The sequence below is a fragment of the Schistocerca americana genome, chromosome X (assembly GCF_021461395.2).
Source record: "Schistocerca americana isolate TAMUIC-IGC-003095 chromosome X, iqSchAmer2.1, whole genome shotgun sequence".
Taxonomy (NCBI): Eukaryota; Metazoa; Arthropoda; class Insecta; order Orthoptera; family Acrididae; genus Schistocerca; species Schistocerca americana.
This window is the reverse complement of record NC_060130.1, coordinates 310,665,632-310,686,205: the sequence shown is the minus strand read 5'-3', so window position 1 is coordinate 310,686,205 and position 20,574 is coordinate 310,665,632.

The window sequence follows — 20,574 nt, the reverse complement described above, 5'->3', positions numbered from 1 at the left end:
CAGAAGCCGAACTAAAAGATCACTCAGAGATTGACAGTACATATACAGTGTCAACAGCAGATACCACACAAGGAATATGTCGCAAAAAGTTATGCTAGCACCCTGAAAACAGCAGCAGCAATTTCAGTCTCTCCTGTGGAAATAAGTGAAGAAGAAACAGCATCAGCTGCAGTGTCTAATGAAGTGAATCGAAGGAAAAAAAAGCAACACCAATAACGGAAACTACATCAACAACAGCAGAATCAACAGGAGTCACCTGTTGCCTTAACAAGACGAGAGTCTCACCACCAGCCCATCTGAAGGATTTTTTATTAGTAACTGGTGTGAAGAAAACACTGAGGTAAGAAATGTACGAAAACATATACTTAGACAGATAAAGAAAAGTGAAAAAATTTATTTAATGCATTGGAATATAAATGGTCTGAAGGCAGGTAATATCAAAATTGAAGAACAGGAAATGATCCTCAATCAAAGCAAAAATATCAAAGTTGTCTGTTTAAATGAACATTGGTTAACTAGTGACTCCATAAAAATTTTAAATAAACTGGAACATTTCAGAAAACAAATATCCCATGGGGGCTCATGCATACTTCTAGATACCTGCATAACATGTGAATTAAAGACGGATTTTTATTATTTAAATGAAGAGTACTCCTTTGAAAGTTGTTGTGTTGAACTGTAAGTCATGAACACAATAGTCATATCAATTTACAGAATTCCGGGAAGTGCAGTGACTAAAACTTTCTTGCCCAAAGTCTAGTGTCTCCTTGATAAACTCAAGAAAGAAAGGAGAAAAAATACAAGGTGTACAGCTTTGCTTCCACCGTTTTTCTCCAACATTTAAGGCTTTAATGGAACAAATTGGTTACACATGTATCATTCAACGTATTTTTCATCGCTGGCCACTTCCTTCTCCCGTCTTTCGGGCAGTGTATGAATATCGCATCGAAAAAATTGTTCATCTTTTGAAGCGATCCACGAATCGATCCAATTTGTGACTTCTTTGTGAGATTGGAAGTGTTGGTCAGCCAGGCCATGCGCCATTGATCTAAACAGGTGATAGTTAGAGCGAGCAATGTCTGGAGAATACGGCGGGTAGGGTAGGACTTCCCATTTCAACGTTTCCAAGTATTTTTTGACCTCTTTTGTATCATGGGGTCAAGCGATGCAAAATCATTTTATCGTGCCTCTCGCTGTACTGCGGCCGTTTGTCTTTTAATGCTCTGCTCAAACGCATGCGTTCGATAACGAGCACCTGTGATTGTTTCACTTGGTTTTAACACCTCATAGTACACCACGCCGGACTGGTCCCACCAAATGCAGGGCATGATCTTGGAGCCACGAATATTCAGTTTGGCCGTCGACGTGGAAGCATGGCCAGGATATCCTCATGGTTTTTGCGTTTATGGTTGTCGTAATGTACCCATTTTTCGTCCCTGGTCGCAATTCGATGCATAAATTCCTTCCGTTTTTGCCTCCGAAGCAACTGTTCACGAACACACAAACGCCGTTCACATCTATTGGTTTCAGCTCACACAAGACCCAAGTTCCTTCTTTCAGAGTCATGTCGACAGCCTTGAGACGTTTTGAAATGACTTACTGTGTCACTCCCATTAATCGGGCCAATTCTTCTTGAGTTTGACGCGAGTCTTCACTCAGCAATGTCTCCAATTCTGCATCATCGAAAATATTCTCTCTTCCACCACTATGCCTGTCTACGACGTTAAAATCACCGTTCCTTAAGCGTTGAAACCACTCACGACACATTATTTCACTAACAACGTCCTTACCATACGCACTTGAGAGCATTCGATGAGACTCAGCCGCTGTTTTTTATATTGAAACAAATCAGTAACACCTCCCGCAAATGGCAAGAATTAGGCTCGTAAACCAAGCTAACTGCCTGACGTCTGCGATCTGTTTCTTTCGACCGCTACTTACCGTTGTCGCCACCTATCGGCAGACAGAAGGAGCAAAGTTGTACACCTTGTATCATCATAGCAACTGATGTTGATGTAAATGTGATAAGTCAAGACAGTGGCTGAAAACAGTTTGTTGACATAAGTCAGAACTCTGGTTTTAAACTAAATTTTTGTGAATTCACTAGAGAAAATATCAATTCAGCTACTTCTTGTATACAACATCTCAACAAATTACGTATTTGACAGTGAAAACAAGTCTTGTTTAGACTTAGGAATTTCTGACCATTCAGCATTGTTTATTCAGCTGCCAGAAAAAAATTAACCAAATGTTTATGAAAAGAGACTTTAGTAAAAATAACTTGAACCTATTCCATGACAAGACAGATGCAATGAAATGAACCATAAATATTACTGTGTCAAGTACTGAGAATTTTGATAATTTTCTAAAAAGTTTTCCAGAGGTATTCAATGAATCATTCCCACCTAGGATCCAGGACCAAAAACTTAAAAGTAAATTAAACTGGATTACTTCAGGCTTAAAAATATCTAGTGCTCGACAACGAGAGCTACATGAAGAAATAAACCACAATAAAAACCTTGAATTCGTTAGCTATGTGAGACATTATAAAGCTGTATTTAAAGTGCTGTTAAAGGTGCCACAATAAGTTCATTTTAGGACATAAGAGTAAGTCTAAAGCAGTGTGGTCTGTTATTAAATCAGAATTGGGTACAACAGTTAAACACAAGGAAATTTAAAAAATCAAACAAAACAACAATACTATTTCAAACCCCACTCAAATAGCTCAATGTTTTAATAAGTTCCTCATAAATGTAACAAAATCTGATCTCAATGTGACTACTTATCAAAACAGCATGAATTTCTTTGGCTTGGATCGGAATAGTGACCCAGATGAAAAAAATGTTATTTTATCCTTAAAAAGCAAAAACTCTTCAGGGTGGGATCAAATACCAACCAATGCAATTAAATTTGCGTATGATAAAATAGCACACATTATGCCCTTAATAATCAGTCAGTCATCCGAGCAAGCCAACTTCCCTGATGTACTTAAGTACGCAGAAGTAAAACCACAACACTAAAATTGATCAAGAGAGGATATGGGAAATTATCACCCCATCTCTATCCTCCCAGTGCTATCCAAACTATTTAAAAAATATAGCTGCAGTCCAGATAACAAATTTTATTGTGAAACATCATGTTATTCTTAAAAACCAATATGGGTTCCAAAAAGGGAAAAGCACCATGACTGCTATTAATGAATTCATTGAAAAACCCTGCTCATCACAAGACAAAGCAACAAAGCAGCAGGTTACTTCTGCAACCTTACAAAGTCATTCGATTCTGTTGATCTCTGCCCAAACTCTTTGCCTTTACAAATGTCTACTTGTGTTTGTGTATGTGTATGTGCGGATGGATATGTGTGTGTGTGCGAGTGTATACCTGTCCTTTACCCCCTAAGGAAGTCTTTCCGCTCCCGGGATTGGAATGACTCCTTACCCTCTCCCTTAAAACCCACATCCTTTCGTCTTTCCCTCTCCCTCCCTCTTTCCTGATGAAGCGACCGTTGGTTGCGAAAGTTTGAATTTTGTGTGTATATGTGTGTTTGTTTGTGTGTCTATCAACCTGCCAGCGCTTTCGTTTGGTAAGTCACATCATCTTTGTGTCTTTTAGTTAGAATTCATTTTCCTTCACCTCACCAGCAGTGGTAGACAATGTACTTATTTAGTTTATCTCCACTTGTTCTTCTTCTACAATGGTCACACCTCAACATGGTGGCATCGCAAGTGTACTGGCAGCAGCAGCTAAGCCCTCATCGAAGCAGGGTCTGCAAAGCACGTGTCTCCTGTCAGGACACTGTCAGTTGCCTCACGGGAAGCACACACCGCAGCGGCCACGGATCCTGCACCGGGACCTGACCCCACCCCAGGGTGCTCTCACTGGGGACTGGCTGGTAGCTGGAGCATCACACCCCGGGGGCCATCACCACAGCCCGTTTGCTCCAGCTGGCAGTCACCACCTCCTCCTCAACCAGCTCACCCCTGCTGCCAGCACAAGGTTTGTGTCCCGACACGCATAGCCCACCCTGCAGATGATGCGCCATTGCCAGCCCCATCATCGACAGGCTGGACCTCTAGTTCTAGTAGTACAATTAGTAATAGTAATTATCCTGTGGCTAGTGGTAGTGCTCTCACCCATGCTGTCGATAATGATTTGGATCACAATAATGGTGTAATGACCTCAGCGGTCAGCGGTTGCTAGGGCTTTTGAGGGGGGCATCTCGTTCACTAGAATGGAGAATCTGGGAGGGAGGTATTGCTACCCTACCGAGATTTTAGAGGCGTGCCTCCCTGTCTTGGAGGCAGACTAGAAGATCCGAGATTAAACACCATTAAATGCAGTGCAGTATTATTTTGCGAATTGAGTCACATGCCTAAACATCAAGGTGACGCAGAGACAATGAGTCTGCACTATATATGGAATGATAATGGCGTTATTTCTTGGAGCACACCCATTGCTGAATGGTATCAGGAATCCACCTTGAGCACTATTATGGCCCGATTATCCGAGATGGAAGTACGTGGGACCACTAAAGTGCTCAGCTGTATACCCCACCTCAACATTCATATACATGTCTATGACCCAATTAATGGAGGGTCCAGTTATATTAAACTCCCTATGGATATTGAGAAGAAGCGGGCATGCATTAATGTTCAAAAGCAGTATGATAATGCTTGTTTTGCATGGTCAGTCCTGGCTTGTCAGAGAAATTACAATTACAAAGATCATCCCGCACGTCCTGGCAGTTACAACATTAGTGATATTAAGAGACAATATAACTTTGATGGTATAGAGTCGCCAGTACAGAGCCAGGACATACATAAGTTTGAGGCTCAGAATACAGGAATATCGGTTCATGTTTATGGCCTGGGAAGAAGAAGAAAGACAAGTCAGATGACCAAGACAAGCACACAGTAGTTGATCCCCTTCATTCCTCAAAATTTGCAGGTGAGCAAGAGTTGCATGTAAACATGCTGCTCTTCTCTGAAGGTGATCCACTACGTCTGGATCAAAGACATGTCTCGACTCCTTTCCCCCCAGTTAAGTAACAAGCAGCATAAACAGCATATTTGTTTCACGTGTTTGAATTATTTTTCATCTGAAGAGTTACTAGCAATACATATATTAGATTGTGCTTCCAAGGATGCGGTACGTGTGATTTTGCCTACTGAGGAAAATAACTTCATTAAATTTCAAAATTCTCACCATTAGCAGCGTTGTACTTTTGTAGTGTACGCCGACTTTGAATGCCTGCCGGCTCCTATTACTCGTGGTGAAAAGAATCCCCTAGCCTCACACAAAAACTTCACACATCAACACGCACCTTATGTGGCAGCGTTCCAAGTTGTATGTGCATATGATTCTAAACTTAATCGCTATCAGTCTTATGTATGGAACAACCCCGTGGTTTGGCTTCTCACTGAGCTTGAAAAACTTTCATGGGAAGTTGACAGGCTCTACAGCACCAACATTCCCATGACCAAATCAAAAGAAGATGATGAAATGTATGAAAAGGTAGCTAATTGTCATATTTGTGGGCTGGCCTTAGATAGAAAAGCAGAAACTCCTTGTAGAGACCACTGTCATCTTACGGGTAAGTTCCGTGGTGGAGCTCACAACACATGTAACTTGAAGTATCAGTTACCTAGACACATACCCGTCTTTTCTCATGATTTGAGCGGGTATGACGCTCATTTTCTCTTTGAGCACTTAGCTAATTTCAGTATGAAGAAAGATCAGGTCAGTGTCCTCCCTGAAAATGTTGAGAAGTGGAAAATGTATACATCCACTTTCTTCAAAGAAATATATTCAATTGCTTGTGATAGTGGAAAATGTTTAGAGCCACTCACTTCAAAGAAATACGTTTGCCCTTATTTTAAAGTCTTTTCTTTTTCAGGTGGAACTTCACTAGCTATAGTATTTACCATGTAAGATAGTGTAATTAGCTTGTAGTACCTCTGCAGTAGTTGTAAACTTATATATATATATATATATATATATATATATATATATGCAGATTGCTCATATTTCTGAATAACGTAAAATCCGAAAATCATATATGCAAACAGCAGAACGTTGATATTTTTTGTCGTAAAATGTAAATCTCAATCATGTATCTGTAAATTCTTGTAATGTGAAAACTGAATCGTGTACCTGTAAACTCATATTTCGCAAACACTGTAGAAACATTCAGAATTCAATAATAAATTCACTTATTTTATTGTAAAAATGTCGAATGATATTATTTCAATCCTCAATCGTCATTCTTTTTATTAAAAAACATGATAACTGTATTTGTGTACAAGGCATGGTTACATCCACATACCTATAAGGTATTCTGCTTGAAAAAAACAATGATTTCTGAATGACACACGCTGGAGTGTGACCGGTGGCAGTGATAATACATCACCCTGAGCTGTCACCTTCAGATCCGGCAGCGGCCAAGCCCACACGACTGGTACGTGACGCATCGCCTCTGAACTGTCACTTTCAATGGTTTCCACGCAGGTGAGGTGAAAGCTGGTCTATTAATAACGCAGGTAACGTTACTCATCATGTGAAAGCGGGCTCAAAGGCTGAGGTATGTGCTTTAGACAGTTCCAGTGGAATGCACTTCAGGTACCTGCAGTAAACTTACTTGCTATGGACGTGAGTGTCACAGAAAGAAAGAAAACAAGCATTGGTATGGAACAATAAAATTTATTTCTCATCCAACTTAAAGGTAATTTTACATTGTCATATGCGGATACAATAGCAGTTTTTTGATAAATGTTTTTGTGTCGATGGAGAGATGGACAGCAGTAGAATTCCAGGTCTTGAATAGAAGCAAATACAAATATTTGTCGCATCGATAAGATTTTGTCCTTTCCCTTCACGTAAACGATGGTGTCCATGTGATCGAATAATTTAAGTGCAGCCACCACATCTTTATAGGGTATGCCAGGATCATACCGGTGAATTCCATGATAAAAATGAGTTAATCACTATGCACTCTTCCGTGTTTTAGAGCACATCAGTTGCTTGAAGGATCTTTGTGATTCAATATTTGCAGCGAAAGTCTCAATTATTACCACATCTGGTGTGTACGCTACAAACGCAACATATTTAAATACAAACCGTCTACGCCCACCTTCACAGAATCCCTGAGCGTCTGCAATTATGTTCACTTGCTGAAATGCCATCGTTAAATGATCAATGTACAGGACAGTACCTATTCATTTATACAGCTTGCTGCAAAACACCTATGAGAGTACAGTAGTTGATTACATTGTAATGTAGAACTAAAGCATATGCAGCAATGTGTTCTGGGAAATTTGTCGATGATTCAAATTCATTTCGCACGTCTATATGTCCAAACTTAATTATCTCATTCTTTTTAGAGCAGTCTATTACAATGATCGGTGAAAGCTCTTTGAACTTACGTGGACCTAGTAGACACGCCCATCCGTCTCCTTCAGCAATTTCATAGTAAGAAGGACGAAACCTTGCATACATGTCATACGCCAGGCTGTATACATTTTGATTCCATTGAAGATGTAGAGTGCCATATGGGTAGAATTTTGAACTGTGGTATACTTTGGCATTAGTTAACTTGCAGTTATCGAACACGGTGGAATCATTTGCTGTATTTCCTCTTCTATCAGTCTGAAACGCAAGGATGATGAATCTGGGTGTGCTGGCCGTGGTGGTCTAGCGGTTCTAGGCGCTCAGTCCGGAACCGCGTGACTGCTACGGTCGCAGGTTCGAATCCTGCCTCGGGCATGGATGTGTGTGATGTCCTTAGGTTCGTTAGGTTTAACTAGTTCTAGGTTCCAGGGAACTAATGACCTCAGAAGTTGAGTCCCATAGTGCTCAGAGCCATTTGAACCATTTGATTTGAATCTGGGTGTCTCTAGATGACTGGAGGTCTTAATAGCCCATGTTTGTCTGCTCACGGTCGGTAAAACTGGGTACTCGAAGATCTCCCATGAGCAGAATGTCAGTGACAGAAATGGACCTGAATTCAGGACTTTTAAAAGCTTCAAACGCTCCTAGTCAGCTACACTGATGTGAGGCATTTTCCGTATTATCTTGTTGATTGTGATCATATTCTCTTGTTGGGCTCCTTGAATGTGTGAGTTATTGTCCATCACACTATGCACCAGAATGACTTCTTGTTTAGTGTTCATAATAATCTGCCTCATATCCTCAAAGTATCCCATAAGCATTTTTAGAGGTAGGCATGCAGTTAATCGCTTGTACTTTTGAGCTGCTCTATCCTCTGGCTCGTCTAGGAACCATCCTGCATTTTCTAAACTATGCGAATCTACTGGTGATGCCGAGACGTATTTTTTAAGGGTCAATGTTATGCCAACATTGCGTGTATGGTCGATTTCAGAGCCATCCAGTTCATAGCGTATCTCCTGGAAGAGGAATGCTAATGCGTTACATGTCAGCTTGGATACCACTGTATCGCTGCTGTCAGTTTTCGTGAATGACCCCTCAAGATATATGAAACTCTTGCATGGAAGCGTAAGTGCGTCTTCGTGCTGTATGACAACGCGGATTACATCATTCTTGTTAAACGTGGTTGAAGCGTAAGGTATTCCTAACGAATAATTCTCTCATCATACTCTACTGGACTGGTTATATTGAGTGATGATGTCATTGCGTGGCTTCAGACCAACTGATTTAAGAAACTCGCAGTTCACAGGTGTTATCACTTTGCTGTTCGGTAGCGAAGTGACGCGCTGTGGATTGCGTGCACTTGTTTTATACCGTACGCCCATCCTGTCTTAGATGTAATTGTACAATGATTTCCTCACCACGAAAGTCATCAAGTTGATTATTCTCGTCCACAATAACCAACTCCAAATAATCCAGTGTCTGAGCTGTCACTGGAAGGTATATTGCACTGGCAGGGGATCTCAACAATCTTATACCCTGTTGCAACTGAGGGGAAGAATCAGTAAATAGTGTGAATGAGAGTTTCGTCGAGACAGGAGTTCGTTGCAATGTTACACTCGACACATATTGTGCTGATTGGGAGTATGTCCACTGCCTGATTCGACTGTCCTTTTTTGAACCCCAGCAGGTGTCCTATTGAACCTCTCTGGTTAAAGTCAATCGTTGCATTTACAGTTCTTATTTCAGATTTAAGTGTATTAATGTTTGCACGTAGTTCAATACCTTTTCCGGACTATTTTAAGACGTTGTTTAAATCGTCGATATTGTATGCACCAGGTTCTATCTCCAGAATATCTTTTTCACCATTAATATCGAAATACAGTTTATTGTTAGACTTGGTGATGTTCGGCATGCTGTTGTACGTCTCCAGTCCAATCAATGCAATCCTCCATTGACCAGCGCTCAAATCAATTGGCAGGAAGTAATTTGCACGCAATACAGATGTTTGTCCTTTCAATATCAAAGTTTACGACATTGCATCTGAACCTCAACTGATGAATGGATGTTTAAACATCCTCCTTATATAGCGTGCTTCTTCTTATTCTTCTTTGTGAACGTCAAGAGAAACATTATGCATAGACGTCTGCAGAGGTGTGTATCAAAGTCCTGATAGCGTCGATAATTGCAGAGTACATGTCTTCTGTGAGTTAAGTATTGTTGTAATTCTTCTGGTGGCTGCAGGTCACCAAATGAGTCGAAATAGTAGACGGTATCCACGTGTCTCATAACGTATGCCACCCAGTGGGTGCCGAGACCTTCAGCAAAATCTAAATTCACAATACCATATTCACCAGTTTTCCACATAGTCTTCGGTACTGTATCCCGCAATAACACACTACGGAACCTTGGTATCTTGAATTTATCTATAACAAACCTAAGAAGATCTGTATTTGTAAGTGGTCGATCTGGTAGGACCGCTAATGGGCTTTTTTTAAACTTACGAATAGACGGAGACCCTTCCTGTACGGCTTCAAGTATAGTTCTTTACCGATGGCTGCAGCTTCCATCATGCAGTTATGTCTTCTCACCTGTTCTAACTGCACTTGGGAGTTTTGCGTGTTCTTGACCACTCGAGCAATTGCTGCGGCACCACCGGCGAGGGACCCTACTGCCACGAGCGCGGAGAGGACGGGGATGAGAAAAGCAATAAAACCGCCGAATGTTTTGGGTATTGGTAGAACATGAGGTGCTTTAACCGATCCTCTTCTTCTTGTTCAGTAATCTTTCTGCTTCATTGCGTTTTTAGCTGCATACAGCGCTGTCAGGATAGAGTTCTTCAAATAATGCTTGTTGTTCTTCTTCTTCTTGTTCAGTGCACAACGTGCAGCATTCATAACTTGCTTGAAATTCATCGCTCCTAAACCCAACTTGATTTTTCCATGCATGGTTTTATCAACCGCAAATGCTGCCATGCATTGACCTATACCAATATCCTTTCTTCTCCATAATGCCTTAGCCTCATTAGCTGAAATCCTATCTGTAATGTGACGACTTGATAGATCTTTATTTGCTGTGTATGCAATCTCATGTTCCAAACACACTTCGTCGAGCAGATTGACTCCCTTATCACCTCGCGCCAAGTGTTTCTGAAACTTTGTCCCAGGCCTACAGTATTTATACCCAGGGATGTGGAATGCCACAGGTAGTTTGTATAGAACACCACCACCTCCTCTAATGTGTCTTCTAGCGCGCATGTGAAGCTACTGTAGTGGTTGTGGACAATGCACGCTCATTATATAGCAAATCGCCAGCATCAATCCAACTGTTTTGCGCAGCAGAAAAACCAAGCCATTTGACTAGTGCATTATTTCCCCATCGTCTTATGACTCTTTCTGATTATGAGCTTTTTTGCATCTCCTCAGTGTAGAAGGATCCCGCAATTTCTTCACCTTCACTGTCCTTCAATACATAAGTTTTAGGATTCGATCGCTGCACCTTTGAAACTGTAAATATCTCAGTTAACCAGTTCGCTAGGTATGATTTCTCAAATGCTCTCTTGTGTTTTGAGATATGCACCAAATCAGCTATATTAAATTTCAGTTTGCGCGAATCCAACATATTAATGCGAAAGAATACGCTATCCATGAGTCCATTATCACGAACATCGATTGGCCGCATTTTTATTGTGCTGTGTTTGGATCTATTATATTGAGCAATTATTTCTGGAAGGATATCTGTCCATTTGTATGAGCCGCGAAGGTTCAAACGCATCCAGCCGGCCTGTGTGGCCGTGCGGTTCTAAGCACGTCAGTTTGGAACCGCGTGACCGCTACGGTCGCAGGTTCGAATCCTGCCTCGGGCATGGATGTGTGTGATGTCCTTAGGTTAGTTAGGTTTAAGTAGTTCTAAGTTCTAGGGGACTGATGACCTCAGTAGTTAAGTCCCATAGTGCACAGAGCCATTCAAACGCATCCATGTTCGACCTTTTATTGTTCTGTTTCAGGCGTTCTACGATACTCGACTACAGGTAAGTGAATGTCGCATAATGACGTATTCCATAGCGCTCCATCACTGTCTTGAAATACCTATCGATTCGTTCCTGTCTGTAGAAAATGTTCAGAAACATCAGCGACATTTGGACCGGATTTTTGTCTTGACAGGTAATGCCCAGGCCAACTTCAAGTATGTATCAATAACCATTAAAATGTAGTTGAACACATTATTCTAATGTGAATATTGGCGCGTATCTCAAGATCAGCTTGCCACAAGTTATCCAGCCCTTTAATCATAACATGCCTGCGAGGGTATGTTTTGCGTGCTGGCTTGTGCAGTTATCGAACTACCATCTCCATAATTATTCGATGATACCTCTCTCTCAAAGCTCAGAGATTATCGAAACAACTTCATTCGAATGAGCTGTATTACCTGCCGCAGCTGATGCCATGAGCAACCGTAGTCGATCTATTAGTTCGTTAGGGTCGTCATAACATATATACTGCGGGATTCGATTGTTCACTACTTTAAGCCAAATGTCAATACCGTCACCACTGCTGCTACCGTTGTTGATGTTTTCGTCTTCAAGTATTGGCTTTACAGTTGTTTTATATTTCCTGTTACTCAGACTTATCGTGAACTTGTGCACCCCAATCATGTGCAGTATTTCACGATACGTGTCTCTATCACTAACTGAATAATTCGTGGGGTTTTTGGTGGGTCTTAGGAAAATAAGATTCATTAAGTCGGGTGTTCTGTCAAACTGTCTATCATCGATCTCTATCTTGTCTTCATTTACAGTTATGGGATGTGCACCCAACATGTAAGGTCTCCCCCTGTTAACGCCAAATGTTCTATCTATCTGACCTGGAGCGTGACTAATAATGAATTCATCATTGGCAACACCCTCGTTATCGCGTGTTTTTGTTTTTGCTGAGAGCTGTCAGAGAGATTCAGTAACCGGCTTAAAGGTCTTTCTCTTAGTGTTTGCTGCTGATCCATATGACCTAACCTCAGCGGCAGTAATTTCTCACGAACTGCTTTACGTGCTTGAATCACTTTCTGCTTCGTTGATATCTTGGCATATACTAATCAGACATCTCCGCTGCGTGAGGCTTTATATATCCAGTCATTTTCTTCCTCCTGATCACCCTTCTCAACAACAAGGAAGTCTACATCAATTTTCCCCTGAATAGCATCGACCTTTTCAGTTAAGTCTGTTACTTTCTTTACTGACTTGATTAACTAGCTCATTTAACGCGTTCACCATTCTCAGAAGAGTCTGGTAATACGTCTCTAGTTCCCTGCGGATACCTGCAACTTCATGCGCCATAGCCTGAATTTTCGCATACAAGTACAAGCGAATGTTCTGTCTGTGTACACCCATCCTCTCGGGTTGAGAGGTGTACATACACGCGAATTTGTCCATGGTGTATTAACCTCTCTTACTGTGCTATATATGCAAAAACTCTTGAAAGCTCCTCATTTACCTACCATCATTGAGTTTTCTTGTTTCATCAGTAACGAGGAACCCATACTGTAAATGGTTCCACCAATCTGTCCGTTCCGACATGTGCTTGGTAAATGTGCTTTAAATTCAGATTGTCTTGTTTCAAGGCTACAATGAGGTTTGCGTTATCCCTAACAACCTGTTTGTGGATTCTGGAATATGTCTGACAAAGATAAAATACGTAAGCACCCATATGGGAACCGAAACAGAAATATTTTCGAATTTGGTCCTGGTTTTCCACGGCTACATCGTCAAATATGAAGACTGTGTTTGGTTTTGCTTTTTCGGGTGGGGGGATATCACTGCTTTCACTGAATGTTGTGTATGTAACACCATCTACACCGCACAATATCTCTTGCAACAGTTGATACTTGATTTGAAAGAGTGTTTTTGAGAATGCGCAGACATGCGTTAGCAGAGTCATGAGGACGTTAGTCTTCCCACAATTGGATGGGCCTACAATATTTGCTCGTATATTATCGAGAAGGAGAATTCTGTTCTTCTTGTTCTCCTTCTTCAGTTCTTCACTTCAATGTTCACAAGACCAGTCACCGACAACAAACTCCTTGTGGCGAGGGTGCTTCACACAGCCCACCATGATACTAAATGAGTCATGACCAGACAAGTCAAGTACTTGACACACACACGCACACACACACACACACACACACACACACACACACACACACACACACACACACACACACACACACATACAATTCATTATATATATATATATATATATATATATATATGTATATATATATATATATATATATACACCTGAAAGGATAATAATAATAATAATAATAATAATAGTATTTGTGTGTAGCCAGCATAGTTCCATCACTCAACTGATTGAGTTATATTGACTACAAGAAGAAAACAAGTATATATTTCACCCATGAAGAGTAACATAATCGTAATATCAGTAACTGGCAGCGCATTGAAACAAATTATTGTAATATTTTGATTATAATGGGAAAGTGCTATGAAATAAAAGAAGACATACATGGGTTGAGATTACACATAAATTATTTGTATAAAGTTGTACATTGGATGTAGTATTTCTGGGATATCATTTTAATTTGTATGTATCTTCTTAGCACCTGTACAATATCTAACAAATAATGCTTTTTGGTTGACAATAAATTCAGCACATATCTCACTCAAACCAATAGGTGACTCACAGTACTCTGGTTTTTGACACACACATTTCATATATTTGTCTTTAGCTTTAGCGGTCATGTGTGAACGAAGGTGCTGCTCAAGATCGTCAATATGTATACTATTCACACATAGGGCGTTTACAACATCACTGTATGCAGTCTCAATTCTAGGCAACCAACGATTCAGTCTCTCCAGCACAAGCTGTATGGCAGAGCCTAGGTTGTATAACTTCATAACTGACGGATGTCTTAGATAGGCGCATTTGTCACCTGATTTCACACGTAAGGCACAGTCATCATATACCGTAGTAATAGAAAGTGTACCATCAGTAAGACAAATGTCCGGCGGAGAATGAGATGGATTATACTCGGTGGTCATTTGCTGGTTGATGTAGCGCTCTGCACCGCACATCTCATCCCAGTCGAACTCAGAAATTAGCACTTTAACACATTTGGAAACATTTTCAATCTCCATTATAGCTTGGGTCTCCCCCACATGATGCACATCTATAGCAACAATGTTCACATGTTTGGATCCACTGGGGGTTAAATTGTATGTGGAGGTGAAAAGCGTGGCTGCACTCGACATATTCTTTTAATCTACAGTATGTAAACTCTGTGGATGCACTATCACAGGAATGTTTGACTGGGATGAATCATATGTTGGTGCCCAGTACTGACCTCCATTTAGATGCTGTTTAACACCACCAGTAGTAGAATCTGATGTGCCATGTGCAGGTAGTGCATCCTCATCACACAAGTTGCTGAGTGGGACAGAGAGTAGCAAGTCCTTGTCCTGCTCCAACAAGTGGGCTATGTGGGCTACAGGATCCCACGCAGTCGCTACTGGGTCAGATGAGATGGGTGCCATTGCTGTAGGTCTTGACAAGATGATGGTCTAGGCTGATGCAGGTACTGACGCGTCTGTGGAGCTAGGCTTGTTGGCGCTCCACTCTGTGGAACAAAGAGAAGGAATCATTAGATATAGGCCAATATGTGAAACCTTTGGCCAGCCAGAGTGGCCGTGCAGTTCTAGGCGCTACAGTCTGGAGCCGAGCGACCGCTACGGTCGCAGGTTCGAATTCTGCCTCGGGCATGGATGTGTGTGATGTCCTTAGGTTAGCTAGGTTTAATTAGTTCTAAGTTCTAGGCGACTGATGACCTCAGAAGTTAAGTCGCGTAGTGCACAGAGCCATTTAAAGCATTTTTTTTTTTTTTTGAAAACTTTGAAAAATTATAAGGCTAATGAGTGAGATAGAATAATGTGAAGGATGATAATTACTTTTCCGTTTAATCCTTCTCTGCATGACTGCTCTGGAGTTCGATTGCTGCTGGCACTTCATGATTCTTCTTCTTCTCCTGCTGTCTGACTGACCAAGACTGATGCCCTGGAGTTGCTGGGCTTAATCTATATCTCCTACAATGACGTCACCAGATACGTGAATTGTATTGGCTGAAGTTGAACACGTGACTCGATTAAGGGCTCCCCTTGAATCCCTCTATTTCCCCCATCCCAGAACGTCATCAGCTGACTTCACGATAGAGCCCGCTGGTGGCGATGATATGAATTAGACCAACACCACATGGTGAACACACAGTGGGTGTAGCCATCATGAATAATGGCACATGCGTCATGATCTGATGTCACGGTGGTGTCCTCTGGTGGCAACGATATGAACTAAACCAGTTGGAGTGCGGACTCAGTGGCAAACACATGTGATTGAAATTGGTTAAATAATAAAGACAACTCCTTTTTTCCGGCCATTTTCCTTGCTTAGTAGAAATAGGTGGGGTGTGATGCATTATCTTGTTGTAATTTGAACTTCCTACCATCTTTCTGGGGAGGGGGTTAGATTAGCGGAGGTAGCCCAATTGACCTTCTTCCCGCCAAAATCCGCCATCTTGATCGACGTCACTGCCGCCATCTTCGATGACGTCATCGCCGACATCTTGGATAACGGTACTTTGAACTGAGAGTGGCCTTGTCCCAATACTACAATGGTTATCATTTCAATAGTTTGACTGTTTAATATTATAGCATAGTGTATAATATTGTATACATATATAAAGATAATGTGTTGTTACTTTAAAAAAAAAACGTAGTGGTAAAAAGTAGTGTTAGGGAATTATGTAATTATTAATATCATAAGACTAAAATTGATGTGTCTCCTGTACAGCATGATCGGACAATCTGTAAATGTATGCTATGAGATGAATAAAATACAAATACAAATAGAAACAAGCAATACCAGAAATATGATTGTTGCTCGTTTCATTCACAGATATTTAAGCTGTGTTCTTAGATTCCTGTCGAATCAGACCCCTGGAAATTGCGACATACTCGGAAAAAAAGGTCAAATATTTGTGACAGGCAGGAATATAAATGTCATTACTGGTTTTCCCATTCACAGTAATTTCATCTTTCATTTATAATCAGACTGATATCACGAAACTGAGGAAATTCGTTACTGAGAGAGCAGGCTTTCATATTATGAACAAGAAAGTGCCAAAATGTGGTACAAACGTTAAGATAGGAAAAAGTATTACAATGTGCCAACATGCAAATTTAATTCCTTGAACTCTATAACTGCATATTTCAAACCACATGGCTACAGTGATCGCATATAGTTTTGTGCATTATCATCATTCATCTTAGAATCTCCTAAGCTCTGTTGCTGCTGATGTGTCATTAACTGATACCGCTATTTCATTATAGAAAATGCGCCATTTCCTTGACTCGGCATATCGTCATAACATGCAAGTTGAAATACAGAGACCAGAAAATATGATAAACAAATATGGAGACCAGAAAATATGATAAGCCTAATACTGTGGCTCAAAGGTAATGAGAGAGGGGCATCACATGACTACTTCCTGATTTCAACTGAATGGCACTCACTCATCTTCGAGTGACTCTCCTTGAAACACATTCAATATAAAACAGCATTATACAGTCAACTGCTCAAAATGGGTTTCTAAGGCTGTTTCTTATCACAAATAGAAAACAGTTAAACTTTGAACTGAAAACATTTTGGTACTCGTACTCTGTTATACATGAACATGAATAACTTCACATCTAATAGGTTGGTAGGCCTACACAAATGGAATGGGCAATCATATTAACTCAAGAATTCGAATTGCATAGCGAAAACTTAGTTAATACCTACCTACACCAACTTGAAAAACTTTAATATATAAATATTTCTGTAAGTTAAAACATGTTAAAATGTCCCAGTTCCTAAGGCATTGTGAACACCAATATTAATGGTTTGTTGCAGAGTAATACATTGAAGCACCAAAGAAACTGGTATAAGCATGAGTATTCAAATACGGAGATATGCAAACATGCAGAATATGGCACTGTGGTCAGCAACACCTATATGAGACAACAACTGTCTGGCACAGTTGTTAGACTGGTTACTGGTGCTACTATAGCACGTTATCAAGATTTAAGTGAGTTCAAACGTGGTGCTATGGTCGGCGCACGAGCGATGAGACACGGCATCTCCAAGGTAGCAATGGAGTGGGTATTTTCCCATAGGATCATTTCATGAGTGTACCATGAAAACCAGGAATCTGGTAAAACATCAAACCTCTGACATCGCTTCAGCTGGGAAAAGAACCTGCAAGAACAGGACCAACAACAACTCAAGAGACTCATTGAACATGACAGAAGTACAATCATTCTGCAAATTTCTGCATATTTCAATCCTGGGAATCAACAAGTGTCAGCGTGCGAAGTATTCAATGAAACATCATCGATATTGGGCTACTATAACAGACTGTTAGAGCTCCTTCCAAAGTGATATATCTTCAATTGACCGTCCAGACATTAGACCATATAGAGCTGCATATTCTATACCAAGACAACAGTCTCGTTGAGTGTCATGGTGAGGAAATTATAGCATGTCTGCATCTAAGGTGGGATGGGCATGAGGTATAAAACCAGTGCACAGAATTGTCCATGCACCATTTGGTAGTGGAGGCAAAACATGATAACATGGAAGAACTACCAGTTGCTTAAATCACTGGGTGTGAAACTTCACGGTGATGTCACTCGATATAACAGCTCATGTAGAATATGAAGGCAGGTTTATGTATATGGAATTCATTTCACACAAGCATTATGTGTCAGTAATGTTCAATAAAGATGAAATCAGGATTCTTATCCTGCTTCAGGACACTTTAACCATTCCATGCAATAGTTTCCTACAGCTGGGTGGGAAATTTTGGAAAAGTAATGGTAGTGCTATGGTGGCATCGAATTTTACACATAAAGCTTTAGCATTTCAGAGTCAGGAAATAATATATGAACTAAAAGGTGTTGAGACTGACCGCATACACAATCCAGGCATAGCATCAACCCTGAAAACAGCTGTTTTTACATTGGCCTCAGACTAGAACAATTTAGAAAATGCAGAATGGTTCACAGCCAGGCAAATAACAACTATTTAATACAATATAACACAACGAAATCGCAAGCACAACAAATCATGCGAACATTCAAAAAGCTAATCAAAGAGGATAATACTCTTCATTGCCAGAGATGACTGACCGCCCACTGTATCGACAACTCGCAATCTCGCAAATCGAAGAGGATGTACTGTGCGCCTGAGCCTGACTGCCCATTGTTTCCATATCTCGAAAGCTGTTCTGTTCTTTTTGGATTTTATATAATGTGAAGGCAAAGAGATAACATATTGATGCTTCTTGGACAGCAAGTTTTGAAATTACCGGAAGTTGACTTCAAATCCAGCAAATATCGCGGACATTTACCTTTTCGCCCCGGACGTTTTCATTTACCCTAAAATCGCGGACTGTCTGTGAAATCCGTGGTGTATGGCAACCCTATTCACAGGACAAACCAGTAGGCTGAACGGCAGCAGAGTACAGCCATTTTAGCACATGCATGCCTCTCAAGATTTTGATGGTACACTTCAAAGATATAAATTGGAAAGCAGTCATGTATTTCAGTAAGAAGTGCAACACATAATAACACATACATTCAAAGGGGTGTCAGAGTGAATCAGATTATCATTGATAAAATAATATGAAAGATTCCCCACATCAAAGTAGTAGACAAGGAACGTTTGAAACTTTTAAAAGGTTTGAAAATTTGGAAATTTGTGGTGAGATCCTACGGGACCAAACTGCTGAGGTCATCAGTCCCTAAGCTTACACACAACTTATTCTAACTTAAACTAACTTATGCTAAGGACAACACACACATCCATGCCTGGGGGAGGACTCGAACCTCCGATGGGGAGGTGACAAAGCGCCTCAGACCGTGTGGCTACAAAAGTTTTGAATGTTGGTATTTATCTACCATTAACTTTCCATTCATGGGAGTACTTTGAATATCCTCTGGTACTGACTACATTCATGCAGACATGGACTGTTAAAACATCTGTTGAATCATAAACACAAAGATTCATTATACTAGTGTTTCAAACTGAATTCAAATCATCAGAAAACTTCCCACCAGGCACCACAGCATATGTTCTAATTCTGCAAGACAATATGACTAACTGCTTGTCCCCTCACAGGAATTGTGCAACGAGTTGTATAAATGAAAAAATTCTGAGCCATATCCAAAGTATTTCACACTGGCACCTCAAAGTGTGAACATTACTGTAGACACACAGGGCTTTTACGATGGGTGTAGATAGTTCGTATTTAAGGATGTTGTCATCATTGCATTTAGAAACAATGGAAGTGCAGTATAGTTGTTCTCAGCAAATGTAGCAGCACCAAAATCCCTCAGGGACGTCATGTGTGCCAAAACATGGAAGACAGCATTATGATTAACAAGCTTCCTCCACGGAATTCTCTGGAATAATCGTGGCGTATCTTATGATGGTATGATGGCATCGCTTCAAGATTTCAACCAAACAGACACTATGTCAAAGGCATTGAGGAGAGAGTTCACATGGATACACAGAATCTAGAAGTACACAGCTATTTATGACGTGGATTCGTATGGATGTCCATCCCTTTGGCAGTTCAAGAAGAAGTATGGAAATAAATAAAATAGTGTTGTGTTGGTTTTAGAAAATGTAAACTTACTTTTAAGTTGAGTGACCAAGGAATGAATTTAAAGAAAATCACTGTATTAGTAAAGATTTCACCCTGACTTTAATTTGTTTCTGCCACCCTTGACTAGGACAGGTGCGGTTATATGGTGAGAGACATTTTATTCAGTGTACAACTTCATACAAATTCTATGGCTATGGTTTTCTTCGAGCACAGGTTATGTAATTTTAGACATTGGTCCTGTGTCTTTGAAAATGGTACCAGCAATAGAGTGCTCCCTATTCCCAGAGAGACGCATATGCTGATTAGTGTGCAAAATCCCAAGTGATAAGTCTTTGATTTGTGTTGCTATCATCTTGAAACTGCACCTCCTAAAAAACACTCAAGTTCAAATACATGTATAACACATGTGACTCACACACGTTATATGCTCTTTTTTAAAAAAAAAATAGAGAGAGAAAGAGAGAGAACGCTATTGCACAA